Source organism: Mus pahari, chromosome 7 (genome assembly GCF_900095145.1).
Source record: "Mus pahari chromosome 7, PAHARI_EIJ_v1.1, whole genome shotgun sequence".
In the NCBI taxonomy this organism is placed as follows: domain Eukaryota; kingdom Metazoa; phylum Chordata; class Mammalia; order Rodentia; family Muridae; genus Mus; species Mus pahari.
Genome location: NC_034596.1, coordinates 58,216,299 through 58,234,514, shown reverse-complemented (window position 1 = coordinate 58,234,514; position 18,216 = coordinate 58,216,299). Strand labels below are relative to the sequence as shown.

The following is an 18,216-nucleotide window of genomic DNA, read 5'->3' as shown; positions in this document are numbered from 1 at the left end:
AGCAGAAGATGGCCTAATTGGCCATCACTGGGAAGAGAGGCCCCTTGGTCTTGCAAACTTTATATGACCCAGCACAAGGGAAGGCCTGGGCCAAGGAGTTTTGAGTGGGTGGGTAGGGGAGCAGGGGTGGGGGTGGGGGTATAGGGAACTTTCAGGATAGCATTTGAAATGTAAATAAAGAAAATAATAATAAAACTCTAAAAAAAAAGGATTAATACATCAAGATAATTTCCTTAGTTTAATCATCCACAGTTTAGTCTTTTAAATATATACAAATTAATCTAACAATGTATAGCTTCAGAAAATGTATCTAAGTCTACATAAGGACACAACCCAGGAAGAACCTACCAATTAGTATATAATAAAAGTACACATTATTTACTGAAAGGAAAAAAAATTCTGAACTGCTTAGAAAATGCTTTGTTAATTTTCATGACTAATTTTCCAATAAAATACTTGGTAAAATAGTAGAACTATTCTGATCGTTACATAAATTCCTTCAGTTTCTACCTCCATTATTTCTGGAGAGACAATCTCATTACAAACATAACTCAAATTCCTTCATGGACCAAACAGAAAATTACCTATGCTTTGTCCCTGTACTTACATGCTTCACCAGTTGTAGCAACTGTAGAATAATAACAAACTATCATCTTGAATGGAATTGAAAGCAAAGTGGCTGGAAAAAAAAAAAAAACAACAACAACAGAAAAGAATTACAAATCTTGAGGGTCTAAAACAGAAAAACACAAGTTCTGGGAAAGGAGCAGAAAACTTTCTGATGGGGAAATAAACCTAGTAAAAACAGACAAGGAAAAATTTCAAGTACCGGATTAATAAAATTTAGTTAAATGCATATGATTGCCTTGTGTTTTGAAACCCAGCTTCATGCCTTTCTCATAAATGCTGTATGATATTTATATTTGTAGTTTAGTTAATATTAGGGTTTTTTAATCATAGTATGGTTACTAAAACTATTGAATTATCCCAAAGGTATATATATATATATATATCAATTTCTGTACAGATTTCTTAATCAGAGAATTCTACTCAAAGGTGGAATTTCAATGATTTTTTTTTAAAAGTGTCAATGAATAAGTCTTTTCTCTTTTTGAAATTTAAATAAAGTATCTAATACAAAAATAAATCCAACAAGAAGGTTTTTAAAAGTAGAATTTATAAAAATAAGTTTAAATTATACTATTTGTAAAATAATTGACATAAGAAGTAGAAAATAATAGCATATACATTATTAATAAAATTATCTCCACTGTGAACACAGCGGCATTACTTGATATTTACATTCCTGATAATATATTTTTTATAAAAGCTCCTAATGTATCAGGTTCATCCAGAAAATGAATTCTTAAAATATTAAGTCTACTAACTTTATCTTAAAAGTACAGGAGCTAATTCTGGGTATTTTTTGCTCTTGCAATCATTTTATTGTTTGCTCACAATGACTGGGTTTGACAATTCAGTTAAAAATTTATGTGATTTTAGAATATCTGAGTGATCTTTACTGTCTCTATTAAACTTGGACATATGTAGAATCTTTTTATTGTCCCTCAAAGAACTTAATTTATAAAACAAACTCTCAAAGATATAATGAGCAGTGCTATGATAAGTTGGTGAGACCATATTTCTAGCAGTTTAGTGAAATAGGACATTGTGTTGGTTTGAATGTTTATGTTAAATAGTATTATTAGATATTGTTAAGCTTTGCAAATAGGTGTTTCTGAATAGTTAAATTCTGAATAGATTACTCTATATTGCATCTTAACTACAATAAGGTAGTTTAATCTCTATCTGTTTTTTCTGTCTACAATCGCATCTTCTATTTATCTATCTATCATCTATCTTTTTATCTATCTCTGCCTATCTACCTATAAATATAAGATTAAATATGTCAATCTTATATTTATCATGTATCATCTATATCATCTATTGATCTATTTGAATATCTATCATCTATCTAACATTTATCTGTCATCTATAACATATATACAATGTTTTAACATGTAAAACTATAACAGGCACCCACATAAAATTTGGTTATACAAATATATTTTATTCTATTTATTCTCTAAAGAGCCTTGCTAATACTTATGGGTTAAAATTTTATATATATATATATATATATATATATATATATATATGCATATAGCTATTTATACACCCATATGTGTTTATATGTATATATACATATATACAATTTGCATATATGTGTAAACACACTTTATATATATGTATGGTGTGTGTATACATATATGCAAATTAAATATATATGTGTATATATACATATAACACATATAGGTGGATATGTATAATATTTTTTTTTCTAGGCAGATTCAATCCTGCAACTTTATTGAAAACCATTAATGTTCAAAAAATTGATGACAGTATTTGAATCATATAGTATATAAAACTTAATATGATGCTAACATGTAAAAATGACTTACTGCAACTCTCTTCTGGAGCTGCATATAAATATGGACCAATATGTGTATACATACATGCACACATATATTATATTATATATAATAATAATACACACACCCATAAACTCTCCATAATACATATACCATAAATAAATACATGCAACCAGACAGACAATGCTAGTACAAAACTGCATGCATGGTTCTAGTTTATCAATTACTATTTTGACTTATATGCAATGATTAAAATAGGAATAGCCAAACTATACACAGTGACATTATGCTATTCTTTGATACTGTTTTGTTTTCATGCTCATTAAGATTAAATTGCACTATTTAAAGATATCCCATAGGTATGGCAATGGATAGTCTAATTTTTCTTATAACATCAAGGAAGTTTTTATTGTACTAACAGCATTGCACACCATTTACAAATCTCGTGCATGCACATGTAAGGTTGTATTTCAGTTATAGTTTATGGATAGTTTACTAAGTGTAGCTGTTAGCATAAAAAACTTTGACTCTTGACAAAGAAGACTTGTGTAGTTAAGTATCCTCTGGAAATACTGGAGCACTAAGACTGTACCTCACATCTCATCTTCCAGTGGAACTTGAGGAGTACAGGAGGGAAAACAGGAACAACCAAGGCATCCAATGCCATATCTATCTTATTTCACCTGCCAGATTCAGCTAAATCAGGATGTCCATTTAAAACGGACATGAAATAAAATAAAAAAAATTACCTGGCAAAATGTGTTATAGACCTCAGAGGGTATAGGAGTGCTGGTAAAAACATCTGGGACACAGGTTAAGAAAAGCAGATTTGAAATGCATTTATTCTTCCGTTTTGTTTTGCTGAGTTGAGATAGACCCTTCAACCTATAAGAAATGTGAGTACTCTATCATTATACTTTTATTCCTGGGTCATTTTTGGACAACGATTTGTAGATGCATCTTAGAACTTTGTGCTATTTCACTGACTCTCAATTCAACGGTCCTGGCCAAAAGACATTGCTTTAGAGAAAAAGAAAAACAACATATTGTGTTTGTACCTCTGCTTCCAGTTACCTTCCACACCAGGGTCAAAGTCCCACACTTCCTTAATGGGTAAGCCTGTACATTGATTTTTCCTCTAAGTAAAAATAAATCCCTTTAAATTTTATTGTGTAGTTTCCAGATGTGTATTCAGTATTTTCTCATTAAGTTCATGCGCTTCTTAGAAATCACTTAGTGACATTTATATGGGTTCCATTGTATTAGCACTTTTTACATCTCAGGAGCCACATCTCTGAAGGAAACTGATTTTCTCTACTCTATCAGTCAGTAACTCTCAATAGCTCTTCAGCTGGGAGTAGAACCTCATAAACTTCTTTTGCCCTACCCATGCTGCCATGTCGGTTAGGCTGATACGATGCAAGTCTTGAACAGGCAGTCACAGTAACTGTGCTTCAGGCCAGATGCAGCACTCTCTGCCACGCTACTTCTTTTCCTGTGATGGTAACGTAAGTCTGTAAAAAATGTTGGAAGGGAAGAAAGACATCTTGTTGTATTAGTTACTTTTCTATTGCTGTGATCAGCCTGATGACCAATGTATGACAAGACAAATAAGACCAAGGCAATATATAAAACATTTAATTAAATGTATTTATGGAGATAGAGTCCACGAAGACAGACGGAAGGCATGACTACAGGAATAACTCAGAGCTCACATCTTAAAACTGCAATTATGAGGCAGAGAACATATGGGAAATGGCAAAGGTCTTTTGAAACATCAGAGTGACACTTCCTCCAGCAACCCTATAGTTCCTAAACATTCCCTGTGAATCAAGCATTTAAAGAGAGGAGCTTATGTGTGTGTGTGGGGGGGTCATATCTAACTTACCACCTATTAGTTTAACAGTAGGTTAATTTTTCTGTTGATTGTGTGATTTGGCACATACCATTTTTATTTAACATCTCAACGGGAGCAAGTTATGACATGTAAAACTAAACTTCAGATGTTTGCGATCTATTGATGGTCACTTCAAATTGAAAACATCCATGCAGAAATTAGTTTAAAAATAATAGATAAATTGCCATATTTATAAAATATAATAGAAAAATTTGACCATTAGTAAGAATTGGGGGTTATAATTAAGATGCTGGCGAAATAAAGGTCACTTTTTGAGGAAAACAAAACACAACAAAACATCTAAACCAGCACATCTTGTCCTGCAGACAGCAAGATGCAGAGCTGTTAACAAGCTAAAAATTTACAGTTATTCTCTTCAAATTGTTTCTACTCATTGGTTCTTAACAGAAGATAAGGTCTCATTTTTAGATAAGCCCTGATTTTCAAGTGAAGCTAAAAGGTCACAATTTCTATCATGTAAGTCTTCCGAAGAAGAATATGGCAATTAAAATCAGATGGCTCTGACTTTTTGTCAGAAGCAGTCTGCAGCCATCCAGAGGAAGGCAGGGAGCATAAGGAAACCATGAGCATCCAGATGAGGTTAAAAGCAAGGGACCACTACAGAGGAATGCCCTTCACTGTGTGTCGTTGTAAAACAGACACATTCGTTCTGAATTTATGAAAAAGCCATACTGAAAACCTTCTTTTGGCATAATTATTTATCTATTTTATTGCACAATTGATGGGATTTAATGTAATTCTTTAACGCCACCTCCAAAGTTTTACCACTCTTTCCTATTTTTCTTGGTTTTCATATATGAAAAACAAACAAACAATGCTAATTTTATCTTTGCCTTAAATCATTTTAATTATGTAATTAAATTATTTATAATTCCTCTATAACGAAATATAAGTTTAAATGAAACTCTATGAGAAAATTTACAAGTTATTTTCTAAACTAAGTAAGTGATGTAATATTTTTCTGCGTGTCTCAAATGTCACAAAGTTATGTTGTCCATAATTTTCTCAATAATTATATCTTATTAGGAGACTTGTAAATGTCACAAGCATTGTAAATTTGTATAAATGTTTTTCAAAAAATTTGAAAAGAGTCAAATTCTAAATAAAAAACAATATAAAGAAAACTTATGTTTTAAATTATGGCAATTGACTAATGAAATTTGATATATTTTCTTGAATATATATTTTTACACAAACAGGCACACATTTATATCGATTTTATTTTTTGATATATTCCTGGACACAGTTAATATTATAATTTCTTTTACGAATTGATACAAGTTAAACTGTATGATGTCTCAGTTTTAATGTCTAACTTCAACCTGCTCAATGTACTCTTTGTTATATTTAGAAATAAATATCTTTATTACAAAAAGATTATTTTTTCATTAACTGGGTTATTTTACAAAAAGAAGAACCTAAGTTTATTATTGATTGTAATTATATTTGTTTATTAAATCCAAAAATACAACAGAAGTATCAGAGGGATTATTATAGAATTATAAACAAATAGGGGACACAATTTAAACTAAACTAAATCATGTTATTCAAAAGTTTATATACCTACCTGTTTTTTCTTCATCTCAAAATGTTTATAACCTGAAAATAAGTCAAATGTCTTCTTTGTTAAATGTCTGTTTTTATTAAACATTGACTAAATATTCTTAGGTGTTCAGCACACATTAATTGGCAATGATATGATTATTTTGATGGAATAGAAAGGGCATTGGGTAATCATTTCTTTCGATAACATTTGAATTATCCATTTCAGGGCCAGGCTCTGTAGATGCTGTCTCCCAGATCCCTGGAGCAGGGAAGGCCTAATAGTAAAAAAGAGCAAGGTAAAAACCAGCCACCTGGGGAGCAATGCAGTTTGTTAGGCCTACATAGTAGTTACAGCCTGAGTAATTGCAGGGTGCTTGCTATGGGAGCAATTCAGTTTTCTGTCTCTAGAGCCCTGCAATGAGCAATACATCAGACTAGCCACCAATGAAAGAACTCGTGTTCCACAGGCCTACATATGGCAAGGGAAGCAAAAATGACCAAAGTAGGAAATCAATCTCTTTTATGGGCTCCATTGGAAAACCAAAGTAACATCAAACAGTACAAGACTAAGTGACCTACCGTGGAAGAAATGCAAGTGCATCAATTCGCTGAAGCGTGAAAACAGCTCAATGGCTCCTTAGTTGAATGATACATGACTTCTAAGGAGACTACTGGGAACAAGGTGTCTTTTCCAAAAGTGCACTGTTTTATGCCATTACAATCTAGACTAGGCTTTGCAAACAAGGCTGCTGTGCTCCATTCTCTCTGATAGATTTCTAAAGAATGGATACTGAGTTACTAATGCTTCAAGTTTTTGGTTCTAATGTGTCAGCATTTTTTTTTTTTTTTTTTTTTTTAAGATCAACTGTAATCATATATTTTTATTTTTTGTTCCGGTGTGTTTTTTTCTTTTTTTTCCTCTCTCTCTTTTTTATTAGATATTTTCTTCGTTTACATTTCAAATGCTATCCCCTTTCCTAGTTTTCTCTCCGAAAATCCCCTATACCCTCCCTGAAACCAAGAACTCTTGGCCTCATCAGAAACTAGTACTCCCATCATAGCAAGTCCTGGATGCCCCAACACACCGGAGAAGCAACATTCAGATTTAAAATCGTATCTCATGATGCTGGTAGAGGATTTTAAGAAAGACATTAATAACTCTCTTAAAGAAATACAGGAGAACACAGCTAAATGGGTAGAACTCCTTAAAGAGGAAACGCGCGCGCGCGCACACACACACACACACAAAAAAAACCCTTAAAGAATTACAAGAAAACACAGCCAGCATTTTTTGTTCATAAAAGAAATTCTCTCCTTTTAAGAAATTCATCTTACTAAAGAAATCAAGTGTGTCCAGTAATAAGCTTTTAGTGACGCTTAACAAAGTTGGGCATCCAAAATTGTTCTTCCTTTAGGGAATTCCTGGAAGGCAAGTGTTTGGGTATTAAGCAATAAGATATCCAATGAAAAAACAAAATCAAAGGAGTAAAATATAGATAAGATGGAAATCATTTTATTTTATATGGGTCTCAGTGTTTCCATCTTACAATTTGATAGTATACTTTGTAAAAGATTCAGCTCCCTGAATATAATTACATTATGGTGATTACAAAATGAAAGCATGGCAGGGAAATGGAAAGACCTAGAAAATCACAGAGAAATGCCTTTGTAGCTCTTTTCTACTCAAAGCCATGATTGAGGGCAAGTGAAAGGTTAAATGACTGCTCTGTTGAGACCATTAGCAAGCATTAGGCAGAATTTGATGAGACAGAGGACAGCATCTCCTGAATAAGGGAGGGGATCTCAGGAACCCCAAAAAGCAAGTACAGTGCAAGTGTGCATGCACACACACACACAGGCACACACACATACACACACACACACTCTCACACACACACACACTCACACACACACGCACACACACACACTCACACACACATACACACACACTCACACACACACACACACAAGCACACACACACACACATACACACACACACATTTCTGACAGCATCTAGCATCCATAAATGTGCTTAATTTCTGATTGTATGTATAAGTTAAATTTTAACATAAAAAATATTTTCAAAGAAGATGATGCCTGTGAATGGAAGACATGCAGTATACAAATAAGAGTCAAAGCAAAAGAAAAGATTTTGCCACAAATATCTATGATGTTCAGGGATAGCAAGTACTCGTACTACTATTGTCCTGCTAATAACACATCGTGTCTCCATCAAATAAGAAAATGAACAAATTTCAAGGACAGAGGAATTGTGGAAGTAAAGTAGCTTCATTCTATGCATGTGGCACTTCTAGGTTGTTGTTAAAAAATAAAAGAAGTTCACTGAAAGATTTTTTATTATATATGCTCTTTTGTAACTTTACAAGAGCTTTGAGCAGCCTGCTTTTTAAGGATGCATTATTATCTGAACCTTTTGCATTATTGAATATTCAGTGAAAGAAAGCTGACCTAGTAAGCTGCTTCCTCCTTAACTGCTTTGTTAAGAAATTTCAGAAAAGAACAAAAGCCCACTAATCTCTGGGGGCTTCTCAGTGAGACCTTAACAAGATGCTAGTTTAATGTCAGTAAAAACAAGCAGTAATCTCTCTGAAGTGCCCCATAGGTGCTACAAATGCCTGTTACATATGATGCCAACTTAATAAATGGAAGAAGCCATATTCGTACATCCCAAAATTTCAAGAAATTATAATTTATTGTGAACAGAACTAAGGCATCTCACATGCATTTAGTCACACATATATTTAGTCTTGTATATATTTACCTTATGTAGCTATAAGTTAAGAAATAAAGTCATGTCATGTCCTTATACCACAGGAGGGAGCATAGGCATACCGTCTCGCAGAAATACCACCTATTCTTCAAGAATGTAGCTGGCCAGTACATTTTCCCCTTCCATGAAATTTCTCTGAAGATGGACTCTAAAAGGGAAAGTAGCATTTCTTGACAAAAGGCATGAATTGATGACTCTTAGAATTTGTTTAATATGGCTGTGAACATATCTCAGCACACAAATGCCAAAATGGAGATTACCACTGAGGAGCCACTGAATCCATTAAGCAAGAGGTAAAGAATGGAAAGTTCCTCACAAGAGCTGTGCCCAGAGTTATGGGTTCCTCCCTCAGACCTAGGAAGATCCACATCCAAAAGATAAGAACACAAACTACTGTGGAGCTAATGATCCCATTAATGTTTGTATAATCGGCTCCACAGTTCAGTCCCATGGAAGGGTGATCCATGATAAGATTCTTGAGATTTTTGCACTTATTGATCAGGGTGAAACAATTGGAACATAATTCCGATCATTGTGAATGATCCTGAGGCTGAAAATTTTCATGTTATCAACAATGTTAAGAAGGTCAAACCAGCTTATCTGGAAGCCACTCTCAATTGGCTGAGACTTTATAAGGTACTTGATGGAAAACCAGAAGTTTGCTTATAATAGAGAATTCAAAAGTAAGGCTTTCACCCATGTAAATATTAACTCTGTACATGGATGTTGGAAAGCAGAGCTTAAGAATAAATGTAACCAGGGAGCTATCAGTTATATAAATGTGCACGTGTGATAGTCCTTTCCTTTGCACGCCAGAGGAAGCAAGATCATTAGTTGAATCAGTCCCAATACCTTCAATGAATAAAAAGAGCAATATAGAAATATGGGACTTCTTGACAACTGCCAGGAATGCTGGAAGTTCTTTATCAAGACTTCAGCCTCTGAGTTCCCTATGAGAACCTTTTTCTCTTCACCCTTTGGCAAAGTTAATTCGTCACAATTTGGCATCTCCCAGTCAAAACAATATCAAATCTCCTTGGAGCTACAGTTAGTGATTAGTCACCATAGTAGTCCTGAGAATAGAGCAAAGTTCTTAATCAAAGAGCAGTTAGTTGCTCTTGCATTCTAAGCAGTCTCTCCAGATTCTCAAAAAGCTATTTTTACTTTGCAAAGTGGATCAACCCAATGGACTCAATCGCTATTCAAGAGCCTTTGCTGTGTGAGAAGTCCTTTTGGTAAGATAAACACGGTTTATTTATTTACTTATGTATGTATGTATGTATGTATGTATGTATTTATTTATTTATTTATTTTCTCATTCTTAAGTTAGTTTCTTGCTTGAGTCATATGTGTAACTGGAGAAGGGACAGAATAGGTTTTAGGAACTGACACTATGTTTAAAGATGTGTAATTGTGTAAGATTCAGTATTTTTTAGACTACATATATTCAGTTTCCTGTTTTATGGAAAAAAACTGTCTTTTTTTTACATTAATTTTGTCAGTATTTGGCTTGATAAACAGACATGAGAGATAAAAAGAAATTAGGGGAAAACAATGAATATTTAATAACTGTGGCTCAAGTTAAGTGCGTAGCTTCTTTCCCTGAAGTGGCAATTCTCTAGAAAGCACAGGAAGAGGAATCCTGCGGCTGATACTCTGCTGCCTATGTTAGGGCTAGTCTTCCTTTCTAGCTTGCTCCAGTGAAACTCGTGATTGTTTAATTTATTACTATGTCCTCTCTTATTCCTTTTAAGGGGGGCACTATGAATGGAGACTACTGCTGGAGATCTCCCGGAAGCAATGGCATGAATTGTGCTCTCTTATATATGGTGTCATACATAAAAGGCAAACTGACATTCACAACTGGAGAGCTAGTTTCACAGATTTAGTTGTTCACTTATAACATTTTCTCACCCTTACTTACCCAGGGCTCAAGTCTGTACATATAGCCTTATATAGTCAAAATGAGAGCAGTTCTGAAATTTCTTGAATCTCTTTCGAACACACAAACTTACTTCTAAAGTCTAAGAGCTCTATGGAAGGAATGATGCTATCCTGCTGGTCTTGAAACTGAAAACGTCAAGTATAACAAGTCAGATGGCATTTTCCTCTTCCGTGTTTTGTTGTTGTTGTTGTTGTTGCTGTTGTTGTTGCTTTTGTTGTTATTTTATTTTGAAATAATTCAAGTCTCTAACAGGGATTACTTCCAACCAACTTTAACACATTCCTATGTTTTCCCTAGCAGCCCAAAGCAGAAGTTCCTGTGGGAGTACAGGGTACACAAACGGAAGCTTAGAGAAGATAAGATCCTGAGAGGATACACTGTTGATGCTGATATAATTTGCTTCATGATAGCATCCGATGCCAACAAAAAGTTTTCTTACAAAAACTTTAAATGATAGGAGATGAAGAATATATTAATATACAGAATTGATGGTGATTGAAAACTATGTGTATACATTTTACAGTTACTTGTCAGTGGGGTACTCATGATAGTCAATAAATGCAATGTAAACCCCCTGAATATACTAGCACATGAAGTCCATAGTAAAGTAGCAGAAAGAGGATAGATGAGGAATTGAAATGGAAGGAATGGTTTGCTTACATTAGATTATATGTATATATAAAACTCGCAGAAAATAAGCATCTTTTAAAAAACTATATGAAAATAATAAAAGACTAATTAAATAGTAGTAGATAACAGTGTAATTAAAAAGTAGACTCTTCTCGAAGTACGTTCTTGGGATTGTTATGCTTGATTTCTGTACGACGCAGTATTAGGCTCCCGTAGATATTCAAGTCCCCAACTCTTTCATTGGGGAATTTCTTCCTGACTGTCCTGGGATCCTTGCTATAAAGCAATCCTTATTTTCACACCCATTTATTTAGGTGTGCACAAAGTCTCCATAAATAGGAAGATCCATAGAAAAGGTACAGGTGTGATTTGAATGTATTTAATTTATTTTGATCTCCTAAAGTACTGTTATTTTGAGCAGTCTCAATTCTCACCACAAAAACTAGATTTTGTTTCAATTAGAGGTTTCTCATCTTTGATTAACCCCATTTTAATTGTAACCATGACTACAGATTATTTACCCTAATTGCAAAGAAAATACTATATATGTAGTAAACTGTAAGTTTGTTTGACAATAATTGAATTTCATTGGGTTTGAGACAAATTTCTTTATGATGACCATGAAAGCACCAAGAACCAAATGATAAGGCTGGTGTATTCCGATGAAGAGAAGAAAGGAGTTTATGAGACTATCAGGAGCTGGAGAGATGGCTTAGCCATTAAAGGCTAGGCTCACAACCAAAAATATAAAATACTGTAAGGTAGGAAATTTAACTTCTTAACCATTATCACTTCCTGTTTTTATAAAGAAAGAAAGAGAAAGAATTGTTTTAATGGGAAAATTTCAAGCCATCAAATAAATGCAAAAATATATGTACAGCTGTTTCTCAGAAACACTTCAGAGATTTCTATTTATCTCTTCATAGTTTTCAAGTCTTAGAAATAAATTCTGTCAATGGCTGAATGGTATGAATAGACACCCAGACAAGAAAAGTATTCCATTAAGTGAAATAAGATAAATTCTGGAGGAAACTTGTTTTCATGATCTCTTATCATTGTGGAATAGAACAAAAGACTTCAAACATGGAGACAAGTTAAAGATTAGTTACTATGGGCAAAAGGAGGAGTAACAAAGACTAAAAATTAGACTGCAAAACTGTAAAAACAAAGAGAATTTAACCCTTGAAGAAAATATAAAGATATTGTAAATTTTGTAATTGTAAGTGAAGATATATTGTAAATTTTACTTACCATTGATTCTTGTGTTTTAGTTGATATAATTGCTCACATGATAGAAATGATAATATGAAACTATAGAAGCTTTGATCTATATTTCAATTGTTTTATTCCTTTTATTTTCAAATTATGTGTATGCCTGTTTACATGTTAGTTTATGCATGTAAGTTCAAGTGAATGGAGTTGGAGTTATAGACAGTTATGGGCTGCCTTCTCTGGGTAGTAGGCAGACTCAGGTCCTCTTTCAATACCTTATACAGCCCTGGTCATATTATAAGCATCTAATACACATTATAAAATTTGTTATTAAATGTAAAATAGTAGATGCCGATCATCAGTCTTCTAACAACATTTACAAACCAAAATATTTAAGAAACTCTAGAAATTGATTATTGAAGGCAGTGTGATTATCTCTCAAGATTCCTTTTCTTTAAGTGACATCTCAAGGTGAGAACAAAAGCATAAAACAGTGAAAAAAACTCAAAGTAAAAAATGTTCAAATGTTTACTGAAAATGTCAAAAATTTCTAATCATCATGTTTTAATCCTTTAATGTATAAAATGTATAATTTTTAATACCATTATATTAAGCTTTATTATTCTATGTCATCCTTTTTATTATCCATATCTTACATAGTTTAATCAACCAGTTGGTCTAACATATAATCCCATTATCCCACAACATCTCTAATGGTAAAAACAATCACAAAAGCACATTAGTGGTTATAAATAACCTCCCTATATTTAGGTATGTAATCAGGTTTTACAGCTCTTTTTCAAGTTTATTTTCATGCTTAGTTAGATAAACAGTGTAATAATATAGTTTTTTATATGATCAATATGCATTTTGTGCTATTCATTATCGTTTTGTTTCTTGTGGGCCTAATAACAGTCCAGAGATTTCATTTTCTAGTTTTGAAACAATATTTAGGAAAAAAATGTATATGTAATATTTCTAACTTCTAATTTGAACTGATTGAATAATTTTGTTTTTTAGTTATGAAATACTCAGAAAATAAAAAAGATCATAATTTTCCTATATTATACAGATGGTTTTTATAAATAGAGGATTTTTGGGGAAAGTGTGTATATTCATGGTACTAGACTTGGAAAAATAGATTCAAAGAAAAATTCCCTAAGAGAGTGATCTTAGAATAACCATCGTGATTACCAGCTGCAACTCTAAGCATACTTCTGAAGGTAGCCATGTGAGTCTCCACACAGTGGGAGAGCTCCTCTTTTCTCCTCTCACCCTCATAAAAATATCTTTATATTTGAAGAGACTAGAACTTTGGCTGAACCTCACAGCAGGCAAAGTTAATAATACAACTTCAGACCGTCGGTTAAGATACAACACTGCTGTTCTACCATGTGCTCAGCCTCTTTGTTTAACCTACCTTTATGAGAACTGAGTAGCAAAACTAAAGGTATTTGCCTTAGTTTCTACCTAAGGTAATACATATTTTCTTAGTTTTAAGTTATGCCCTTGATTCAGTAGTAATGCATGTGTGTACAGATGATGTGGTAATAAATTCTCAAAACAGTAAATAAGTTGAAAGAGACCTGATAAAATTAATATCTAACCAAGATTCTAGAAACAATATTCAGCTATTACTTGAAACCTTTTGTTTTTTTGGGTCAGTTAGGGTCATTTGAGGTTAGGTGATTTAATCCCTTGTAAAAATCTGACAACTTTTTTTCTGTAAAATATCCTTCATCCCTTTGGTATGCAGTGTTCTCTCTGCTGTCAATAAACACAAAGGGATATGGTTAGAGGTTTATTTAAACCAACATCAAATTGAATGAAAATCTTAGAGAAAAGATAGTAATGATGATCACAAAGATCAAAGTTAAAATGATAAACATCACAAAAAGAAAGTCATGAACTTCCATCCACTCTTTTTAATCAATCCATAAAATATTGTTCATTGGCTGTTTCTTATTTTATGCAAAACTAATTTATTATTTACTAAAATATGAGATTTCTTTTTGTGAACAGCAATGAACAACATTTTATGGATTGATTAAAAAGGCCTCAGAAAGTAACATCAAGACTCAATCAACAGCACATGATGGCAAATATGTGAAGAAAGGGGAACATTCCTCCATAGCTGATAGGATTGTAAATTGGTTCAACCTTTCTGAAAATCATTCTGGCAGTTCCTCACAAAATTGCAAATAGTTTTACCTGAAGACCAAACTATACAGTTCTGGGACATAGAACCAAAATATGCACTGTAATATCACAAGGACAAATGTGCAACTATGTTTATAGTAGTCTTATTCATAATAGTCAGAAGCTGAAAACAATTCAGATGTCCTTAAACTGAAGAATGGATAGAGAAAGGTGGCTTATTTACACAATGGAATAATAATCAGCTACTAGAAACAAGGACATCATGAATATTTCAGGCAAATGTATAGAACTAAAAAACATCCTGAGTGAGGTATCCCAGACTCAAATGATGTGCTTGGTATGTACTCACTGATAAGTTGATATTAGCCATAAAGTACAGACCTTAAGTTAAGAAGGAAGGCCCTCCGGGCAGTGATGGCATGCACCTTTAATCCCAGCACTTGGGAGGCAGAGGCAGGCAGATTTCTGAGTTCGAGGCCAGCCTGGTCTACAGAGTGTGTTCCAGGACAGCCAGGGCTACNAAAAAAAAAAAAAAAAAAAAAAAAAAAAAAAAAAAAAAAAAAAAAAAAAAGAAGAAGAAGAAGAAGAAGAAGAAGAAGAAGAAGAAGAAGAAGAAGAAGGAAGGCCCAAGTGAATATGCTTCAACCCACTTGGAAGTGGGGAACGAAATAATCCATGGAGCTAGAGAGATAGAGGGACAAAGGTGGAAAAGGGGAGAGGGAGGGGAAAGGTTGTCAGGATTAGGTATGAGGGGGATTGGGAGGGAACAGGAGACAAGCAGATAGGGCCAAGAGAATAAATAGAAATATGCAAGTCCCAGAGACCTGGGACAGGTGAGACTCTCAGGACTCAATAAGGGTTACTATAGCTAAAGTGCTAAACTGGGAATATAGAACCTGAAGAACATATGTAGACAGAGTCCCCTCTGTAGGGATGGGGACACCAAAAGACTTTCAAAGTTTTCAACCCCAAATTGGTTCTTTCTAAAAGAAATGTAAGAACAAAAATGGAGCAGACTAAACAAATGGCTGACCAGTGACCAGCACAATTTGGGATCCTCTTGGTTGTGCTTGTAGACAGTAGCCTAGGATAGATATCTTTGAGAGGGTCCACAAGCAGCTGACTGAGACAGATGCAGATATTCACAGCCAACCACCTGACTGAGTTCAGGGTCCCTTGTAGAAGAGTTAGAAGGATTTAAGGAACTGAATATGATTGTAACCCCATCAGACAACCAACACTGTCAACTAACCTGGACCCTTGGGAGCTCCCAGAGCCTAAGCCACTAATAAAAGAGCATATATAGGCTGGTCCAAGGTCCCTGGCACATATGTAGCAGAGGATTACCTTGTCTGGACTCAATGGGAAAGGATGTACCTAATCCTGTAGAAACTTAAAATCCCTGGAACCAGGGATGCCTAGGATGGTAGGGAAGCATTCTCTCAGAGAAGAAGAGGAAGAAGGATGGGAGAAGAAATCTTCAAGAGGAGACCTGAGGGGTGGGGCAACATTTGTGATGTAAATAAAATAATAAAAGTTAAACAAACAAACAAACAAACAAATAAATGGAAATTGGTAAAGTTTTACACGTATAAATGTCATCTCTTTATAAAAGTGGCACCATTAAATCCTAAAATTTTCTGTTCAGCCAATGAGAATAAGTATAGTATATGAATGTAACAGAAGCTCACATCATCAGACTTTGCTAGGCAGTCCTAGTTCCTGTGTCTAGTTTGTAGAGGAATTTTAATCCAGCCACATGGCAGCTCTGGCTATAGATCACGACAAAAGCCCTTCTAGGTATGTTTGATTCATCCAGAATACAGACATTCCTTTAATCACAGGAGACAGAGACAAGTAGAACTTTGAGCTGAAGACTAGCCTGATACAGAGCAAGTTTCAGGAAAAGAAAAAAAATGGTCCAGGGGTGGAATAAGCCTTTAATCACAGCAATCAGGAGACAGAGAAATGCGGATCTCTGAGTTCCAGTCAATCAGTTGGGTTGAGTCAGTGAATGGAAAGACAGCAGTGGTTTGGGGTTCATGGCAATTCAGGCCCTGGACTTCAGAGTTAGATTATAAAACAGTTTTACATCTCTGTTCCATTGAGCCCCCACCACCAAGATATGCTATTTCAAATTCCAAGATAGGTTGGAGCCACCTGACTTGTACTTTATTAAACCATAAGCTAAACTAAATACTTTCCTACTTAACTTGTATTCTCATCGCATGTGGACACAGCAATAGAGAGTCTGATGAATACTCTTCCAGAACACATGAAAAGTAAAACTAAAACAAAGTACATTCTAGACATTTCTATTTTCAGGTAACAGTGCCCTGCTATATTAGTCTTGAATTTCAACAACTACAATTGTATTCAGTAGATAACCAGTATTTATCATATTGTATCATAATCCAATTTATCACACTAAGTTTGTATTTTCAACCTTTTGATATATATTGATATGCTAGTTCAGAGATCCTGCATAAGTAATAATTAAGAAACCAGTCCTTCTTTGTGAAGTTTTAGGGTTAAAGTACTTATGACTTAAGTTTTGCCATGATCAAATGATACAATTATTTTTTATTACTTTTAATTTTTTACAATTCAGTCATTGCCATCTCCAGTACTCCCTCCCACAGTTCCTCATCCCAGTTCTCCTCCTTACTGTATTAAAGAGGATGTTCATCCCTCTTTCAAGCCTCCATACTCCCTGGGGTTTCAAGTCACTCAAGGGTTAGGCTCTTCTTCTCCCATTGAGACCAGACCAGAGAGTCCTCTGCTGTATATGTGTCCAGGAATTTGGACCAGCTCATGTACAGAGAATGGTTGGTGGGTCAGTGTCTCAGAGATCTCAAGGGTCCTGGTTAGTCGAGACTGCTGATCTTCCTATGGTGTTGCCATTCTCCTCAGCTTCTTCTAGTCTTTCTCTAATTAAACCACCGGTGTTCCCAACTTCAGTCCAATGTTCAGGTGTACATATCTGGGTCTGTCTCAGTCAGCTGCTTGTTGGGCCTCTTAGAGGGCAGCCATGATAGGCTCCTGTCTATAAGCACACCATAGCATCATCAGTAATAGTGTCAGACCTTGGGGCCTCCGCTTAAGATTGATCCCAAGTTCAGCCAGTCACTGGACTGCCTTTCTCTCAGTCTCTTCTCCATATTTGACCCTGCAGTTCTTTTAGACAGGAATGAGCAGAGATGCCCATCTCATGTTGGCCAAGAAGCAAAGAGTAATAGGAAAGATCCAGGTTTTAACATCAAGTGCAGGCCTGAGATGATCATCTAATCCATCTGCTCCCTATCATCATAGCTATAAACTCACAAGGCAGTGCAATCTGTGGATGAAATTAGATTTCTCCCAATACAATGATACTAGTTGCTGTTTGTATTCCAGTGGCTTATCAGTACTTATAAAGAGACTCACTCTCGATACAATTATATATTTAATATCTATATCTATCTATCTATCTATCTATCTATCTATCTATCTATCTATCTATCTATCTGAGATTCTTTTTTTTTTTTTTTTGTTAGGTGTCAGCATGCAATTCTCCTGTTCAATCCACCTAAATTAGTTAGG

At 34.4% G+C, this 18,216-nt stretch overlaps 1 pseudogene; it reads left to right on the top strand.

Moving 5' to 3' along the window:
• LOC110324029 overlaps window positions 1-9,643 on the top strand; it is a 68,347-nt pseudogene extending 58,704 nt beyond the window's left edge.
• Window positions 9,644-18,216: the final 8,573 nt, after the last annotated feature.